The sequence below is a fragment of the Neophocaena asiaeorientalis genome, unplaced genomic scaffold (genome assembly GCF_003031525.2).
Source record: "Neophocaena asiaeorientalis asiaeorientalis breed wild unplaced genomic scaffold, Neophocaena_asiaeorientalis_V1.1 scaffold43, whole genome shotgun sequence".
NCBI lineage: Eukaryota > Metazoa > Chordata > Mammalia > Artiodactyla > Phocoenidae > Neophocaena > Neophocaena asiaeorientalis.
Genome location: NW_020173674.1, coordinates 261,930 through 278,919, shown reverse-complemented (window position 1 = coordinate 278,919; position 16,990 = coordinate 261,930). Strand labels below are relative to the sequence as shown.

General features: G+C 51.0%; 1 long non-coding RNA gene across 1 annotated transcript in view; it reads right to left on the bottom strand.

Annotated features, from left to right (window-relative positions):
• Nucleotides 1–242: 242 nt before the first annotated feature.
• LOC112402092 (uncharacterized) overlaps nt 243–16,990 on the bottom strand; it is a 17,116-nt gene continuing 368 nt past the window's right edge. Inside the window, exons 2-6 of the long non-coding RNA XR_003003676.1 lie at nt 16,566–16,582; nt 3,304–3,484; nt 2,613–2,790; nt 2,200–2,307; nt 243–1,118 (exon numbers count right to left, since the gene is read on the bottom strand). This is a non-coding gene — a long non-coding RNA (uncharacterized LOC112402092). The remainder of the gene's footprint in view (nt 1,119–2,199; nt 2,308–2,612; nt 2,791–3,303; nt 3,485–16,565; nt 16,583–16,990) is intronic.

The following is a 16,990-nucleotide window of genomic DNA, read 5'->3' as shown; positions in this document are numbered from 1 at the left end:
CTGCGGGAATCACATTTTGCTCAAGCATCAGAAGCGTGAGCAACAGGGGACTCCCCTGGCGGTCCCGCGGTTAGGACTCCGTGCTTCTACTGCAGGGGGCACGGGTTCCATCCCTGGTCGGGGAACTAAGATCCCACATGCTGCATAGCATGGCCACACACACACAAAATAAATAAATAAAAAAGCACGAGCAACAGAAAAAAATTGATAAACTGGACTTTATCAACACGAAAAACTTCTGTGCTTCAAATGACACCATCAAGAAAGTGAAAAGACACACAATGAATAAAAATATTTGTGAATCACCTGATAAGGGGCCTAGTATACAGAATATATAAAAACCCCGAACTCAACAAAGAGAAGTAGACCAATTAGAAAATGGACAGAGGACATGGATAGACCTTTCTCCGAAGTCTACCCAGCTTCAGAGACAAGGCCACAGGACACACCACTCCTCACCCACGGAATGGCTATTACCAGTAACACAAGGACGCGGAGAAATTAGAACCCTCCTGTATTGCGGACAGGAATGCTGATCCGGGCTACAACATGGATGGAGATGATGCTCAGTGAAAGAAATTGGATACAAGAGACCACAGTGATCCCATTGATCTGAAATGTCCAGCATCGCCAGATCCATAGAGACAGAAACTCGATCAGTGGTCTCCGGGGCTGGGGGAGGGGCTAGGGGGTTCTCCGCTGATGGATACGAGGCTTTGTTACGAGGTGGTGAAATGTGGACACAGTGGTGACGGTTGCACAACTTTGTAAATACTCTGAAAACCACTGATCGGTGTATTTTAACAGCTAAATTTGGTGATGTGTGAATTGAAGAAAAAGAGCTCTCTGAGCCCGATTCCCCACAGTCTCAGCCCCAGGAGACCCTGAAGGTGGCAGGGGCGCTCCTGGTCAAGGGCGGCCCTGGGCTCCTGCCCACTAGGCTCCTCCCAGGACCGGGCGCCCACCCAGGATGGCCCCACTTGGGAAGCAGAGCAGGGACTGGGGACCGGGGGTCTCTAGGACGAGATGCTCACACGTACTCCAGCTGACTGAACTTGAAGCTGGTGCTGGCTGGTGAATCAGCTCAGACGACACCGCAGCTGATCAGGAGGGTGTGGCTTGGGGAGAGGAGGACATGTTTGACCTCAGGCGGCCTCTGTGCTGCTTGAGACCGTCTCTCGGTCCACAGTTCTGAACAAGGCGATGGGGGAAGGGCCTCACGGTCCCCATTCACACAGAGGGACCCACTCGTTCCCGGACACTTGCAGAAGGCCCAGCCCATCGGGAACACGGCTGGGATGTGTTGGACCAGTGACACGTCAAGAGGACTTGGGACAGGGCACTGCTCAGGATGAGGCCCCGTGTCCCAGCCCGGCCCACAGGCCGAACACAAACGTCCTCACCTGGCAGTGCCCCTGATCTGGGGCACGATGGACAGGGTACTTCGAGGACGCAGGGCACAAGCGCGGGGCTTGGAGAGGGCGCCAGGCTGTGGGGCTTCCGAAGCTCTGAGCACCTCCCCGCACCCTGCCCTGCTCCGCTCGCCTCCCCTCCATCCACACGCCTCCCCTCCCCTCCCTCGCACCCCTAGCCTTCACCCTTCACCTCCTCCTGCACCCTCGCCTCCTGCCCGCTTCTTGCATCCCTTCTCCATCCTTCCCCCTCCTCCGTCAGCTGTTACACTGTCCCCACTGGCCACTCGCCTCTACCCTTCCTTCTGCATTCTCCCCATTTCCCGACACCCAGACCTACTCCTCAGCCACTCAGCCACTCTCCCCTACTGCTCCTGCGTCCCGCCGCCCTCCGCTGCTGCCGCCATCCATCTTTCCTGTCCTTCCCCCTCTTCCTGTCTTACCTCCTCCTCCCTCCGTCACCCTGCATGCACCTCCCCACTGGCTCCGTCTTCTGTCCGTCTCCCCCTGCTCTTCCTCCCGCACCCTCTCCACCCACTCCTGCTGTCCTTCCTCCTCCTCGGGGCCAGGTGTCTAAGCTCCGACCTCGGGCTCCTCACGTGGACACGGGCACCTCTGGCAGCAGCCCTCCCCCCACGGAGGCAGAAGGGGCTGCAGGGGCCCGGCCCAGGGTCGATGCTGGGGGGTCAGTGTCATCTTGGCCGCATCCAGGAAGGACGGAACCGCCCATCTGGTGACCTCTACCCCCAACGTGGCCACAAGGGACGAGGGTGCAGGTGATGCTCACCTTTCCGGCCTCTCAACTGCCGGAGCGGCGCCTGGTCTCTACAAATGGACTGCGGTCGGGTCGGGCGAGGGTCAGAGCAGGTCAGAGACCACGAGGGCTCCCAACTGCCTACGGACACAAAGCAGAGTGGGTGCCGGGCAGCAGGCAGAACTGCGGTGTCGCTGCCCGGGTCAGAGGTCAGGATCAGAACCGAGCCCTTTACCTCGAAGGTCTCTTGCCTTCGGGGGAGGGTCCTGTCACCATGCAGGTCTCAGCCGGGAGGCCTGGCCCTCTCCCGCCATCCCTTGGCCCATCCTCACGGAGTCCAGCCAAGCCGCCTCCAGGTGGTCCCGTATCACAGTTACCCACTCCCCCGCCCACAGCGTCACTGAGTGTCTTTTTCATTTACCAGTCTTCAAAATCTTCATGATTACCTTCTAGGTGTGTCTGCTGTTAATGGCTGTGAATGTGCATTTCGTGGGTCCATCAGGATGTTATTAAAGTCCCGCACTGACAGGCACTCATGCTTTTCTGATCTGGCAAATGCAGCCGGAGGGCTCCAAGCTCATGCTCTTCCCACCTGGAAACGACGCTGTCTGTCCCCTCTGTGCTCTTTATGGGGACATATGTATATGTATAACTGATTCACTTTGTTATAAAGCAGAAACTAGCACACCATTGTAAAGCAATTATACCCCAATAAAGATGTAAAAACAAACAACAACAAAAAAAAACATACATTTGGAAACATCTCTAAATAGTTCATGGGTCTAAGAAGAAATCATAATGGAAATTAGGAATACTTAGACGTGACAATACCAACAGGCACAGGAAGCAGCTAAAGTGTATTTCAGGAGAAATGCAGAGCCTTTACGTGTTTTAATGGAGTCACAGGAGACACCGGAAATCCGTGAGCCGCTCAGGGACTCGGGAGGCTGGACACAGAACCGGGCAGAGCCTCGGGGCGGAGGGAAGAGGATGAAGGAGGACACAGGAGGGCCCGGGGCTGGTCCTTCCAAAGGCCTGGAGCCCACGAGCTTATCCACTGGCAAGCAATCAGCTTGGGGACCCACGGTGCGGGGACAGACCCTGAGAGCACGGGAAGGAGGCCGCGCGTCTCCTCACCTGAGCTGCGGGGCCTGGAGGGCCGAGGCGAGAGCTGTGCCTGGGCGTCCGGGGACGCAGCCCATCTGGAGCTCCTCGCCGCCACGGGGCGGCCTGTCCTCACAGTTGGTTTCTGCTGAGCTCATCACGAGCTGCGTGGACGTCTGCGTGTGGTGCCACCAGGCGGCTGGACACTGGGGTTCTGGAGAGAGTGCGGGGAGCTGGATTTCGGGGAGGCTCTGCAAGGAGGTTATTTTTAAACTACAAGAGAGGACCCCAAGGGCCAGGCGGCCGCGAGGGGGTGCGGCCGGGGTCAGGGCTGCTGAGGAGGGGTGTTGGCGAGGAGAGGGGTGGGGGGGACGAGGGTGCAAGCCGGGGAAGGTCCAGAGGCTCCCTTCCGCCTGCTCGGTCCCTCCCAGAGGTGCCAGCATGGGCAGGAGGCCCAAGCTCCCACGTGGCAATTTCCCCGCCCAGCTTCCTGAGTCTGCTCCCTGCCGGGGTCACAGCTGCAGCCAGGACAGCAGGTCCCAAGGACATGCCTGCTGCTTCTCAACCCCTAAAACCAAGTCTAAGAGAAGCGAAGATCTCCGTGACCATACATCACTTCAGAGCTTCTGGTACCTGGGAAGTCCAAAGTGCCAATTAAACCGAAGGAACTCCGTCCTGACCCCAGAGCTCTGACGTGAGTGCATTGCCCTGCCAGGCACCGTGTGCCACCTATCGTGGCCCTGGCGAGAGTCCAGGAACCTGGTGCCTCAGGTGTGTGAGACCCAACGAGGACAGCCCAGGCCCCAGGCACTCTCGCCCTGCGTCCAGAGGCTCGGCTGCGGCTGGTCAGTACGAGTATCCCCCCAGGTCACACTCTAAAGGGACAGAGTCACAAAAGAAGACTCCCTCTGCCGCCACATCTCCTGTCTCCGTCCGTCTGTCTCTCTCCATCTGTCTCTGTCTCTCTCCGTCTGTCTTGAACTCTGCCAGCTGCTGGACTGAGCCCAGGTCACTCACTCTGGCCGTCAAGCCCTCATTACCTGGTCCCATGGTGCCACATCCAATTTCACTGTCCGTTCCCATCCGTGGAGCTAGCTGCATCGTTGTCACTGCCGGTAAGGACCCGCCCTGTGTCGTAAATGACGCTCGATGCCATGTCTGAGTCATGTGAGGTGGGCCTCAGCTCACCTCCCAGCCGATGCCCCGGGGGCCTGACTGGACATGTGAGCCTTTCCCCTGGGGCTGCAGTGGGACCAGGAGTTTGCTTTCTCTGCTCCCTTCAGGGCAGCCCTATGAGTTCTAGCTGCTTCCGTAAGGCAAGGAAAAGCAGACCTATTGGGAAGGAAGAAATAAAGCTCCCTCTTTGCATAGGACATGGCTGACCGTAGGAAATCTCAGGGTATCAACAAAAGCACGTGTAGAAGGACAGAGTGGGCTCAGCAAACCCACACACGCGTCAGCAGGCGCCTCCGTGCTCACAATGGTCAATCATCGCGTGGAAACCAAATGAAGACACCACCCCGGCTATAGTGACGCCCTGGAAAATAAGACACTTAGGACTGAACGTAACAAAATGTGGACAGAACTGCATGCTGAAAACTACAGAATGCTGATAAAAGAAATCAAAAGCCCCAATAGAGAGACAGCATGTTCGTAGATTGGGCGACAACGTGGTAACCGTGCCAGCTCTCCCAACTTGTGTTCCGCCAAAGACCCTGCTGAGCGGATGAAAATATTTGCAAGCACATAACCCAAAGAAAGGTTAGTTCCAGAACACAGAAAGAGCTCCGGAGACTCAACAGTAAAGCAGATATTCCAGTTAGGGAGCGGGCAAAAGACACAGCTGGACACCTCCCTGAAGATGGGCACAGCTGGCAAAGAAGCTCGAGGAAAGACGCCCATGTCATCAGCTGTGAGGGAAGGCAGCTCAGAGCCACACGAGATGCCCTCCACAGCCATCAGACCGGCTAAGGTAAAACGGACCGCGGCCCGGGGACAGGAACCTGCAAGCCCCACCCCAGCCCCAGAGCAGCCTGGCGGCTTCTCACTGGTTGAACATGACCCAGCGTCCATCCCAGGGAAATGAGAGCACAACATTTACAGCAGCCTGGCTCCCAACAGCCCCTGAGTGGGGACGAGGCGCAGACGTGGTCCAGCCCCGCCACCGCCCTGTCGTCGGCAGCAGGGGGGCGACAGCCGCAACACAGCAGCGACTTGAACCAGGCCGCCTGCAAGGCCAGCCCTGGCATATGCGTTCAGCACCCCTGTCCCCTCCTTGCCCTGGAGGCTCTGCTTCGTGGACAGGATGCCCGTGGCGCTCCCCGGAGGCACGGGCTCCGGGAACTCCCCTGTGGGGCTGCGTTCTCACAGGCCTGTCTGGGGACAGAGGAGCCCCGTCCTGCCTGTACATGACACGCTTTCCAGCGTCCGTCCTCTTCTCTTTATAACTTTTCTCTACAGATTTTAACTTCCCACTGGTTGACACAGAATTATGGAGACAACTACTAATACAGTCTGAGGAATAAAAGACTTCATTCTAGACCACGTTCCCGACCGAGTTCTGGACCTCTTTAAACCACGTCTTGGCAAACAGCTGCCCAAGTGTCCTGTTTTGGAGGTAATCGCGGGCACACGGACTCCTGGTCCTTCAGTGCTGGCCACCGGCCAGACTCACTGGCCACATGGTCATGTCCTCAAACAGCGAAATAGGAGGAAAAAGACTGTCTTTCCTCCCAGGTTCCGTGTTTATAAAACCCAGCGTTCACAGCAGATATCCAACACTGACGCCTGCAGTTCTGAGGCAGAAGTAAGTCAGGCTGAGCCAGGAGCTCAAGACAAGTTTTCTATTTATAGCCTCCTGGAGAAGAGCAATGTCTCCAAACGTGAGCCGTTAGGGAAACAAGGGCTGGGAGGTGCTGAATGGCTGCAAAAGAGCGGCCCCCGAGCGGACCTCCGTCCTGAGGTCTGGGAGCAGAGCCTCGGGCCCTCCGTCCTGAGGTCCAGGAGCAGAGCAGCCCCCAGCAGCCTGCCCAGGACGGGACGTCCGCTTCCGGGCACGGGGAGGCCGCCGCGTGCAGGACCGGCGCCCGGGGACACAAGGAGCTTTTCTCAAGTGCTCCACTGGCTCTGGTGGCCATTCTGCTCTCCAGGCGGCCTCCAGACCTCTCCTTGTGCTGCTGGTGGCCGTCCCCGCGCCCTGTCCACAGGGGGTCCTGTGCTGCCTCTTGTGGACCCTCAGCCACGTGGCGCCTTCCTGTGGGCTCCCCCTGCCACCCCGCGCCCGGAACACCATGACACCCTAAGTGTCCCTCATTCCGCTACATTTATTAACCACCTGCTATTATGTGTCCAGACCCACTGACTATGGAAACAGAGGGGGTTTTAGTCTAAAAGACCCTGTTCCTCTTAAAGGCCTCAGGGGATTTGGGCAGAACCAAGGCCCTTGTGGTTGGAGCAGACCCCACCTGGCAGGCCCCGGAGGGCACCACGGCCTGAGGCCTGACCACCTAGGAGGAGTGGGCAGGCCCCCTGGGCTCCCGATGCCCCCCCATCCCCACCCCCACCTGCACCCGCAATGTCCTCGAGCCAGGGGCCGCCATGCCTCAGTGACCAGCACCCGCCCTGCCCAGTGCTTGTCTTCCCCATCAGTTCCCGTTACAAGTGCCCACCCATACATGTGCATTTGCAGATACGCCCAAGTGTGATCTTTCCTGTGGTTTTAAAACCAGGGCCTTGGGACTTCCCTGGTGGTCCAGTGGTTAAGACTCTGAGCTCTCGCCGCTGAGGGCCTGGGTTTGATCCCTGGTCAGGGAACTAAGATCCCACAAGTCGCACGAGGCGCAGCCAAAAAAACCCAAACAACCAAAAACCCCACGGCCTCTGCCTTTCCATTCTGTGGCTCCACACTCTGACTTCTCCCACCTCTGCAGCAGGACCCCCTCCAAGAAAGCCCGTGAGGTGGTGTCTTGTTTCTCCTGACCCACCTCCTGCATCTACGTAGGATTCCCCTCGAGCCCGCTGCGCTTGGCCTGTGCACATACTGGTTGTCGCTGGTTCACCACACGGCTCTTTACTACACACGGTTCTGCCCCCTCCTCACCTGGGCAGCTTCCCTGTTGCGTTCCCAGAGCGTAGAGCTTGGGGTCAGCCTCATGCGGTTCTGGGGCCATGCTAGTGGATGTCCAGTACACTCTCTGCACGGCCATTCCTGTGGCCCCGCGTTTCTGCCACCGCAGGCAAAGCTAAACCCTTCTCCCTGCATCCTCAGCATGGATGCTCCTTTCTGTGGGATGGCCCAATTCCCCGGAGAGAAAGTTCTAGGTCAAAGATCATATATCATTTCAATTTTGCCAGATGCTGTCAGACTGCTTTCCAAACAACTATCCCTCTTGACAGTGCTACTAACGTTAGGATACATATTTTTGCCTTTGATGGATTTTGCTTTTCATGTCAAATCTATCAACTCCTTACCTAACTCCATGCTAGTAAGATTTTCTCCTATGTTTTAATCTAAACATTTTATATTTTTAGATTTTATGTTTAGACCTATGACCCATTTAAAGTTAATCTTTGCATAAATTATACGGTTTAGATCAAAATTCTTTTCTTTTTTCACATCAACATCCAGTTGCTCCCACACTATTTATTGAAAAGACGATTCTTTCTCTGCTGAACTGCCTTTGTGCCCCCGTCAAAATCAGTTCGCCAAAGGAGTGAGGGCCTATTTCTGGGCTCTAATCTGCTCTGTCCATCTGTGTGTCTATCCTTCACCCATACCACACTGTCTTCATTACTGCAACTTCAGAGTGAGTTTTTAAGTTGGGTAATGTGATTCTCACACTTTATTCTTCTTTTTCAAAATTGTTTAAGCTATTCTCGTTTTTTCCATCTGTACATGTAAATTTTAGAATCAGCTTGTCTCTGTCTACAAAAAGTCTTGCTGGAATTGTGGCTGGAATTGTAATTAATCTGTAGATCAATTTAAGGAGAACTGATATCTTTACTATGTTGAGTCTTTCCGTTCGTGAACATGGTATGCCTCTCCATTTATTTGTCTTAAAATTCTTCCTTCATATGTATAACTGAATCACTGTGCTGTACACCTGAAACTAACACAATATTGTAAATCAACTATACTTCAATTTTTAACATTAAAAAAATAATTCTAAAAAGCTAAAAAAAATTCTTCCTTCAGGATTTTGTAGTTTTCAACATACAGATCCAGTGCATGTTTTCTGGAGATTTATACCTAGTATTTGATTTTTGGCGCTACTGTAAATGCTATTTTAAAATTTTCTGGTTTCTAATTATGATCTTTCTGTTGTGATCCTGCATGCTAAGACCTTACCAAACTTGTGAATTAGTTCTACAAGTTTTTCTTACAGAGTCCTTGGAATTTTCTACACAGATAATCAGATCATCTGTGAATAAAGACAGTTTTATTTCTTCCCTTCCAATCTCTGTATTTTTATGTCCTTTTCACTGGGGTCGCTAAGACTTCCAGTATGATGTTGAATAAGGATGGTAAGAGTAGATTTCTTTGTTTTGTTCCTAATTTCGGGGGAATATGTCCAGTTTTTGCCATTACATGTGATGTAAGCTGTAGGTTTTTGTAGATGACCCTTATTTGGTTGAGGACGTTCCCCTCTGTTCCATTTGACTGAGAGTTTTTATCATGAATGGGTGTCGGATTTTGTCAAATGCTTTCTTCACATCAATTGACATGGCGTGTGATCTTTTTCTTTAGACCATTAACATGATGAATTGTAATGACAGATTTCAACTAAAGAAGCAACTTTGCATTCCCAGGATAAATCCCAGTAAGTTGTGATGCATTATTCTTTTTATATATTACAGGATTTGATTTGATTATATTTTGTTGAAGATTTTTGCAGTTGGCTTATGAGGGCTATTGTCGGTAACTTTCTTTTTCTTTTTGGCATCCTTAGGTGTGGGGCTCGGGATAATGCTGCTCTCAAAGTGCGAGTTCAGACATAGTCCCTCCTGTTCTGTTTTCCGGAAGAGACTGCATAGTATTATTGTCATTTCTTCTTTAAATATTTGGTAGAATTTGCCATTGAAGCCATCTGGGCCTGGAGATTTCTTTTTCAGTAAGTGTAACTACAAATTCTTTTTTTTTATGGTCACAGGACTGTGATATTGTGATTTATAATAAATATATATTTTGGTCTTCATCCCAAACCCCTTAGAATTTCCTAAGGGTAACGGGAGCATCTTTCGTTACAATATTTGGTCTTCTGGCCTCAGTCCCTGAAATCCCTGAGCCACGAAGTGAAATGGGTGTCTTGTTATTCATAACAAGTCTCTTTCCACCACTACTGGGTTTATGGTAAGAGGTGACTATTGGAAATCCCCTAAGGATGGGGATATAATAATCTCTTCCAGGGGAACCGACCATAATTAGAGGGTTGGAGCCTTCATGAAAACCCAAAAGGAGGGTGTTCAGAGAGCTGCCAGGTTGGTGAACCAGAAAGCTTCCACGTGTCAGGCCCTAAACTCCGCAGGGACAGAAGCTCCTGTATTGGGAATCCTTCCAAACCTCGCCTTATATACATATCTCTCCATCTGGCTGTTCATTCATATCCTCTAATATCCCTTATAATAAACCCACGATCTAGTAAGTAAACTGGATTCCTGAATTCTGTGAACCGCTCTAGCAAGTGAATCCAACCTGAGGAGGGGGTCGTGGGAACCTCCGATCTGTAGTCAGTTCGTCAGAAGCACAGATGAACCTGGATTGGCGGCTGAAGTGGTGTCAGTCTTGTGGGACTGAGCCCTTAACCTGTGGAAGCTGGTGCTATCTCCAGGGTGACAGAGTCAGAATTCAGTTAAACTTGTGGGACACCTGGTCTGTGAGAACCAAGTCTTTGGTGGTGTGAAAAACACACACACCCTAAGGACTACCCCAGCTATCCAGTTTATCTTGAGTGAGTTTTGTCAGTTTGTAGTTTTGGAAGAATTGGTGCATTTCATCTAAGTTGTCAAATTTGTGTGTGTGTAAGTTGTCTGTGGTGTTTCCTTCTTATCCTTTTCATGTCTTTGAGGCTTGTAGTGATACCCTCTCTTTCCTGATATTGGTAAAATATGTCCTTTCTTTTATTCTTGTCTGTATTGCTAGAGATTTATCAATATTTTGATATTTTCAAAGAACCAGCTTTTGGTTTTACTGATTTTTCTCTGCTATTGTCAATTTTGTTGATATGTATGCTTATTTTATTATTTCTTTCCTTCTGCTTGCTTTGGGTTTATTTTTATTTTTTGGTCGCCATTGTAGTTTCTTAAGGTGGATGCTTAGTTAATTCATTTGAGACCAATCTTCTTTTGTTATGTAGGCTTTTAGTGCTATAAATTTCCCTGTAAACACTGCCTTATCTGCAGCCCATAAATTTTTACATTTTATTTAGTTCAAAATACATTCTAATTTCCCCTGAGACTTCCTCTTTCACCTATGAACTATTTAGAAGTGAACAGGTTAATTTCTAAGTGTTTGGAGAATTTCATGGTATCTTTCTGTTAGCAATTTCTAGCTTAATACAATTATGTCATACTACATGTATGTTTTCAATTCTTTTTTTTTTTTTTGCGGTACGCGGGCTTCTCACTGTTGCGGCCTCTCCTGCTGTGGAGCACAGGCTCTGGACGCGCAGGCTCAGCGGCCATGGCTCACGGGCCCAGCCGCTCCGCGGCATGCGGAATATTCCCGGACCGGGCACGAACCCGTGTCCCCTGCATCGGCAGGTGGACTCTCAACCACAATTTAACACTTTTATATCATTGGTATTTATAACGTGTTATTGGTTATGCCCATGCATTTTTGAATCATTGTAAATTTGGGAAGTGCTCTGTCAAGTTTCTTCCATGTACGAGGAGCTCCCACTTTCCTGTGAAGTGACGAGTCTTTGAAGATCTTCAAGGATCTGTGGACAAGGCGCTCTGAGCCATCAAGGCCGTCAAGGCCCTCGTGGTGCCACGGCCTCACTCCTCCTCGTGATCAGATCTGGGAGGAAACCACAACTCTTCTCTTCATTCTCCCGTCTCCATTAATTGAATCACCTGACAATTCAAGAGCCTGTCCGTGACTTCTACTTGACATGGTCTCTTCCTTTTAATGAACAGTGTGATCTCAACATTCTTCGGTTGTATTTCGTGCCTCAATGTCTGAATAATTTCTGTTGATTTCAATGCTCATCTCCAGCACTTTTGTTTCATATTTCAGTATTTAAAATTTCCCCCAGTTCTTTAACAAGTAAATTTAAGGTGGGGGACTTCCCTGGCTGGTCCAGTGGTTAAGACTCCGTGCTTCCAGTGCAGGGGGTGCGGGTTCGATCCTGGGTCGGGGAACTAATATCCCACATGCCACACGGCACAGCCAAAACATAAATAAATATAAGGTGGCAAAAGTCAATGTGCTTCATATTTGTGCAAATCAGGAAGATATAATTTTTTACTTATATTGAAATATTGCAAAACATCTGTCCAAATGCAGTTAAGATGGCATATTCCTAACTCAGCTCTTCCACAGCCAGATGCCAGGTGATGCCCGCAGCTGCCTGTGCTCCATGCCACAGGGGGCGCATAATAGGGAGATACTGGAGTGGGAAGAGGCTGATGGAGTTAAAATGCTTTGTTTTGACAAATCTTACAACACATGTTGAAGAAACCCACTGCTAGGGTCCGTCCTGACGCCTGGAGGGGCTCAGGTGAGTGAGGGGTGCCAGGCTCCACACTAAATTGGCACCCTCCCCCAGCCCCCAGCCCCTTGGCAGCTGACCCTGACCCCCTAAGGAGCTTTCCTTTACCTGGTTGACCATGAAGGTGGGAATCTGTCCAGGGTCGGCCCTGGGCCTCCTCCCCACGGCTTTAAACACCCACCAGGTTGCCATGGCCTCCCTCCACCCAGGCATCTCAAAGCTTTCAATAAATCCCCGGGTGTCTCATGGGCACCCCCAAATCCACATCACCAAAATAACTCCTCCCACTGCAAGGTGGTTTTTCCTCAGCCCACCCCCGCATAAGCTGCCCTACTGTGTACTCAGCTACTGAGGCTGACGCCGGAGTGACCCCTCCTCTCACGCCAACAGCCAGCCTGTCACCACGCTCGTCAACTGTGCCTTCAGAGCACCGTGACTCCTGCCCTTCTCTTCCCACTGGACACCCTCGCCTGACCACCTCCACAATTACCCCTGATGGGTCTCCTGCTCTCGGGATAGAACCTAAGCCCTGCTCCAGGGGCCACGAGGCCATCCACACAACTTGCTGCAACTAAGGGGGCTCCCAGGTGCTGGGGGCTCTGAGGGGAGGGGGGACTGCGGGGGCTGGGGGGGCTCCGGGGGAACAGGTGTGCGCCTCGAAGTCCACGTCGGGGGGATGCAGGAGAGGGAGTCTTGCTCCACTCGGCGACTCCTCCTTTCTGCCTCGGGCCGTGGGCCTGTGGTGGAGCTTCCATGGCCATCCTACAGCTGCCCCAGCCCTGAGCTACTACGGCAGCATAGATGGTGTCCACCCCTGACCTAGATGAGGATGCTAAACGTCCCTCTGGGTAAGCCTCTGTGCAGTGGGCATTCTGTGATGTCAGCCGCAGTTCAGGATCTGGCCGGTGTGAAGGCAGAACATGAGCCTCAGAGAGCACTGCCCCCCATTCTGCCAACGCTGCCGCACCACTAATTCCCTTGTGCTCAGACGGCCAGTCAAGTTAGCCAATTCCTCCTCTTCCCCCAGGTGGGCTCCCTTGCCCCGCCCCCCCATAATGTGAGGTCATCCTGGACACTTCCTGCGCCTCCACCTCCGGCCCCTCCCACAGCGCCCCTTCCAGGGAGCCCCAGCCACCCCACACCTGGCTCCGCCTCCCTCCCCTCCTCCTTCCCACCCAATGCCAATTTGGGGGGCTGCCCTGATCCCCCACGTGGCCCCCTAACTGACCTTCATCACGGCCATGCTGCACCTGGAGCCCAGAGTGGTCCCTGTGCCACTGAATAAGTGGGCAAGTGGTATCTCAGAGCATATCTCATTTCAGTTAAAAAAGTAAGTCAATGTAATATTTCTCACACATTGGTGTCATTAACAGCTCCAGTAAATCCTTGTGTCTCTTTTCTAGTCTTCTCCCCAAGAGGGCAGGGTATCTCAGCCTGCATACCTGGTGTCTATTCTGAGTTGCTAACTCTAAATCAGGAACTCCTACATGCAAAGATAATGTGGTCATATCTATTCTCAGGAATACTTCTGTGCTTCCCAAGGGCTTGGAGTATAAACCCAAGTACAGGTTGCATTTCATACTCTTGAAAAGAGGGAGGTGGCCCCATTTCCTGGGATGGTGGAATACAGGGTTCAGGTCAACCCTCTGCTGAGAAGTAAAGAGCTGGGAACAGTATCAAGACAAAACCCATACACCTCTTAGAACTCCTACCAAGACAGTGAGGAATTGTGGGGCTAAGACTCAGAAGAGGGCTCAGTCTGAGAGATGAGTCACCAGGAGTGTCTGCTGATTTGGAGACAGCAGCTGTGAGGCTGAGAAGCTGATCAAAACTTGCTACAGAACCCAGGGGCTGTGGTAAGAAGGGTGGCCAGTGAACCCTTCAGGTTCGGGTTGGACCCTGGAAGAGCTATACACTAGAGCCAGAGTGAGCAGAAAGGAGATACGCCCCCGTAAGAAGCAAAGCTCAGCTTCAAGCGATCCCAACCCATCAGGACGAAGGTGACCTGACTATTGCCTGTGCTCCTAGCCTGGCAGTCTGCTCCAACAGAAGATAACATCATCAGCGTGTCATCCAATCATCAAGTTCTTTATGATTTCTTAAATATAAAATGTGCAACACTCAATCAAAAGTAACCAGGCATTATCAGGAAATAAGATGTGATGAAGAAGAACAGGCAATAGAAACAGACCCAACAGAGGTGCAGATAATGGAGCTATTAGACAAGGACTTTAAAAGAAATACACTTGGACTTCCCTGGTGGTGCAGTGGTTAAGAATCCTCCTGACAATGCAGGGGACAAGGGTTTGAACCCTGGTCCGGGAAGATTCCACATGCCGCGGAGCAACTAAGCCCATGCACCAAAACTACTGAGCCTGCGAGCCACAACTACTGAAGCTTGTGTGCCTAGAGCCTGTGCTCCGCAATGAGAAGCTACCTCAATGAAGAGTAGCCCTCGCTCGCCGCAACTAGAGAAAAGCCTGCACACAGCAACAAAGACCCAACGCAGCCAAAAATAAATAAATTTATTATTAAAAAATAAAAGAAATACATTTAATGTACTCAAGGAGCAAAAGGCAAGATTAACAGATGTGGGGGGGGGGGAGGCCTGGAAACAAAAACAAACAAATGAAAATTCTAAAAGAAATAAATAGAATAACTAAATTTAAGGACACAATGGATAGTTTTGACAGCAGATCTAAAGATAAAGAGAGAATCGGTGAACCAGAAGGCAGGTCAAAAGAAATTATGTAGACCGAAACAGCGCCAAAGGATATAAAATCTAATAAAAAGCATAAGAGACATGTGGGTACAGTGGAAAGATCAAGCATATTTATTATTTATTTATTTATTTAAATAAATAAATTGGGTTGGGTCCTCGTTGCTGCGCATGGGCTTTCTATAGTTGTGGCGAGCGGAGGGCTACTCTTCATTGCAGTGTGTGGGCTTCTCATCGTGGTGGCTTCTCTTGTTGTGGAGCATGGGCTCTAGGCACATGGGCTTCAGTAGTTGTGACACACGGGCTCGGTAGTTGTGGCTCGCAGGCTCAGTAGTTGTGGCACACGGGCTTAGTTGCTCTGTGGCATGTGGGATCTTCCTGGACCAGGGCTTGAACCCCTGTCCCCAGCATTGGCAGGCGGATTCTTAACCACTGAGCCACCAGGGAAGCCCTCAAGCATATATTTTTTTTTATAGCTACTCTTTTTTTTTAAATTATTAATTAATTAATTTATTTTGGCTGCGTTTGGTCTTTGTTTCCATGCGAGGGCTTCCTCTAGTTGCAGCAAGCGGGCGCCACCCTTCATCGCGGTGCGTGGGCCTCTCACTATCGCGGCCCCTCTTGTTGCGGAGCACAGGCTCCAGACGCGCAGGCTCAGTAGTTGTGGCTCACGGGCCTAGTTGCTCCGCGGCACGTGGGATCTTCCCAGACCAGGGCTTGAACCCATGTCCCCTGCATTAGCAGGCAGATTCTCAACCACTGCGCCACCAGGGAAGCCCTCAAGCATATTTTTAATTGATTCTAGATGAAGAGCAGAGAGCGAGGCATCCAAAATATCTGAAGAAATAAGAGCTGAGACTTTCCTGAAACTGATGAAAGATATCAAGCTACAGATTCTAGAAGCACAGTGAGCAACAAAAAGGATAAATACAGGGAAAAACACATCCAGGCACAGTATAGTAAACCTGCTGACTGAGAATAAAGAGGAAAGCTTTAAAGTACCCAGGAAGACATGTCATCTTCAAAGAAGTGACAATAAGAGTGACAGAAAGTATGGAAACCAGAAGACAATGGAATAACATCCTCAGAATGCTAACAGAAATAAATGCCAACCTATACATCTATACCCAGTGAAAATGTCCCTGAAAAATAAAGAATGCACAGAAAAATTTTCAGAGAAACAAAACCTGGCAGAATCCAGTTTCCTGGTTTCACCAGGAAACCCATACCAAATGAAATACTAGAAGGTGTTCTCCATGGAGGGAAAAAAAAAAAAGTGACCCCAGAAAGAAGTTTGAAAATGCTAGGATTGAAGAGGGACCGAGTTTGATCCCTGGTTGGAGCTCTAAGATCCCACAGCCATGCAGGAAAGAGAGAAAGGAAGGAAGGAAGGAAGAAGGAAGGAAGGAAGGAAGAAAAGGACTCAACCAGGTGAATCAGGTAAGTTAAAAAATAACAAGAATGACATAACTTCCAGTGAATCCCAAAGGGCCCCCCACTGTGCCCAGCACATGTATGGTGGTAACCTGCACCCTCAACTTTGTGGGGTGTCTCAAAATTGACAAATACGGGTGAGAAAATGAGGGGAAAGGCACTTCCAGACCTTCCTTCCCCTCCTCAGGTGTTTTAGTCAGCTTTCAATTTTATGTCCTTTGGCTGGGCACCACTTGTTTCATTCAGTCTGTGGACACCTGGCCACACCCCTCACCAGCTCCAGTCCCCGCAGGTAACCCTCTCTGGCCTGGTGCAGATAATGGAGCTATTAGACAAGGACTTTAAAAGAAATACACTTGGACTTCCCTGGTGGCGCAGTCCTTCCCCTCCCGAGTTTCCTTCCATCAGGGATTTCTGTCTGTTCTACTCACTGTTGAATCCTCAGCACCTACAACACAGCCAGGCACACAGGAGTTACTAAATATTTACGAAGAAATGCATTTAGGTGAGGCACGAATTGTTAACATTCATTGACAATATTAGATGAATGAAACATCACCTATAGATTACAAACGTTGCCTTGATTAACAGAGTTGCCACTTTCTTCCGAAACCAACTGTCTGTGTCTGTGTCTGACTCTCCAGCTCTAGTTGTCGATGCTCGCAGTATCCCGACACTCAGACTTTGCTCCAAGTCAGCGAGCCAACCCGCTGCCCGCCACGTTAATGTCACGGCCCGGGCCCTGCTAGGCCTCATCCTCACCGGGTCCGACTTTCGAGGCCCACCTACGGCACGCGCGGGTCCGCCCATCAGTTCCAGCTGGAGGCGATGAGGGCACCTTGGGGACCAGCTCTGG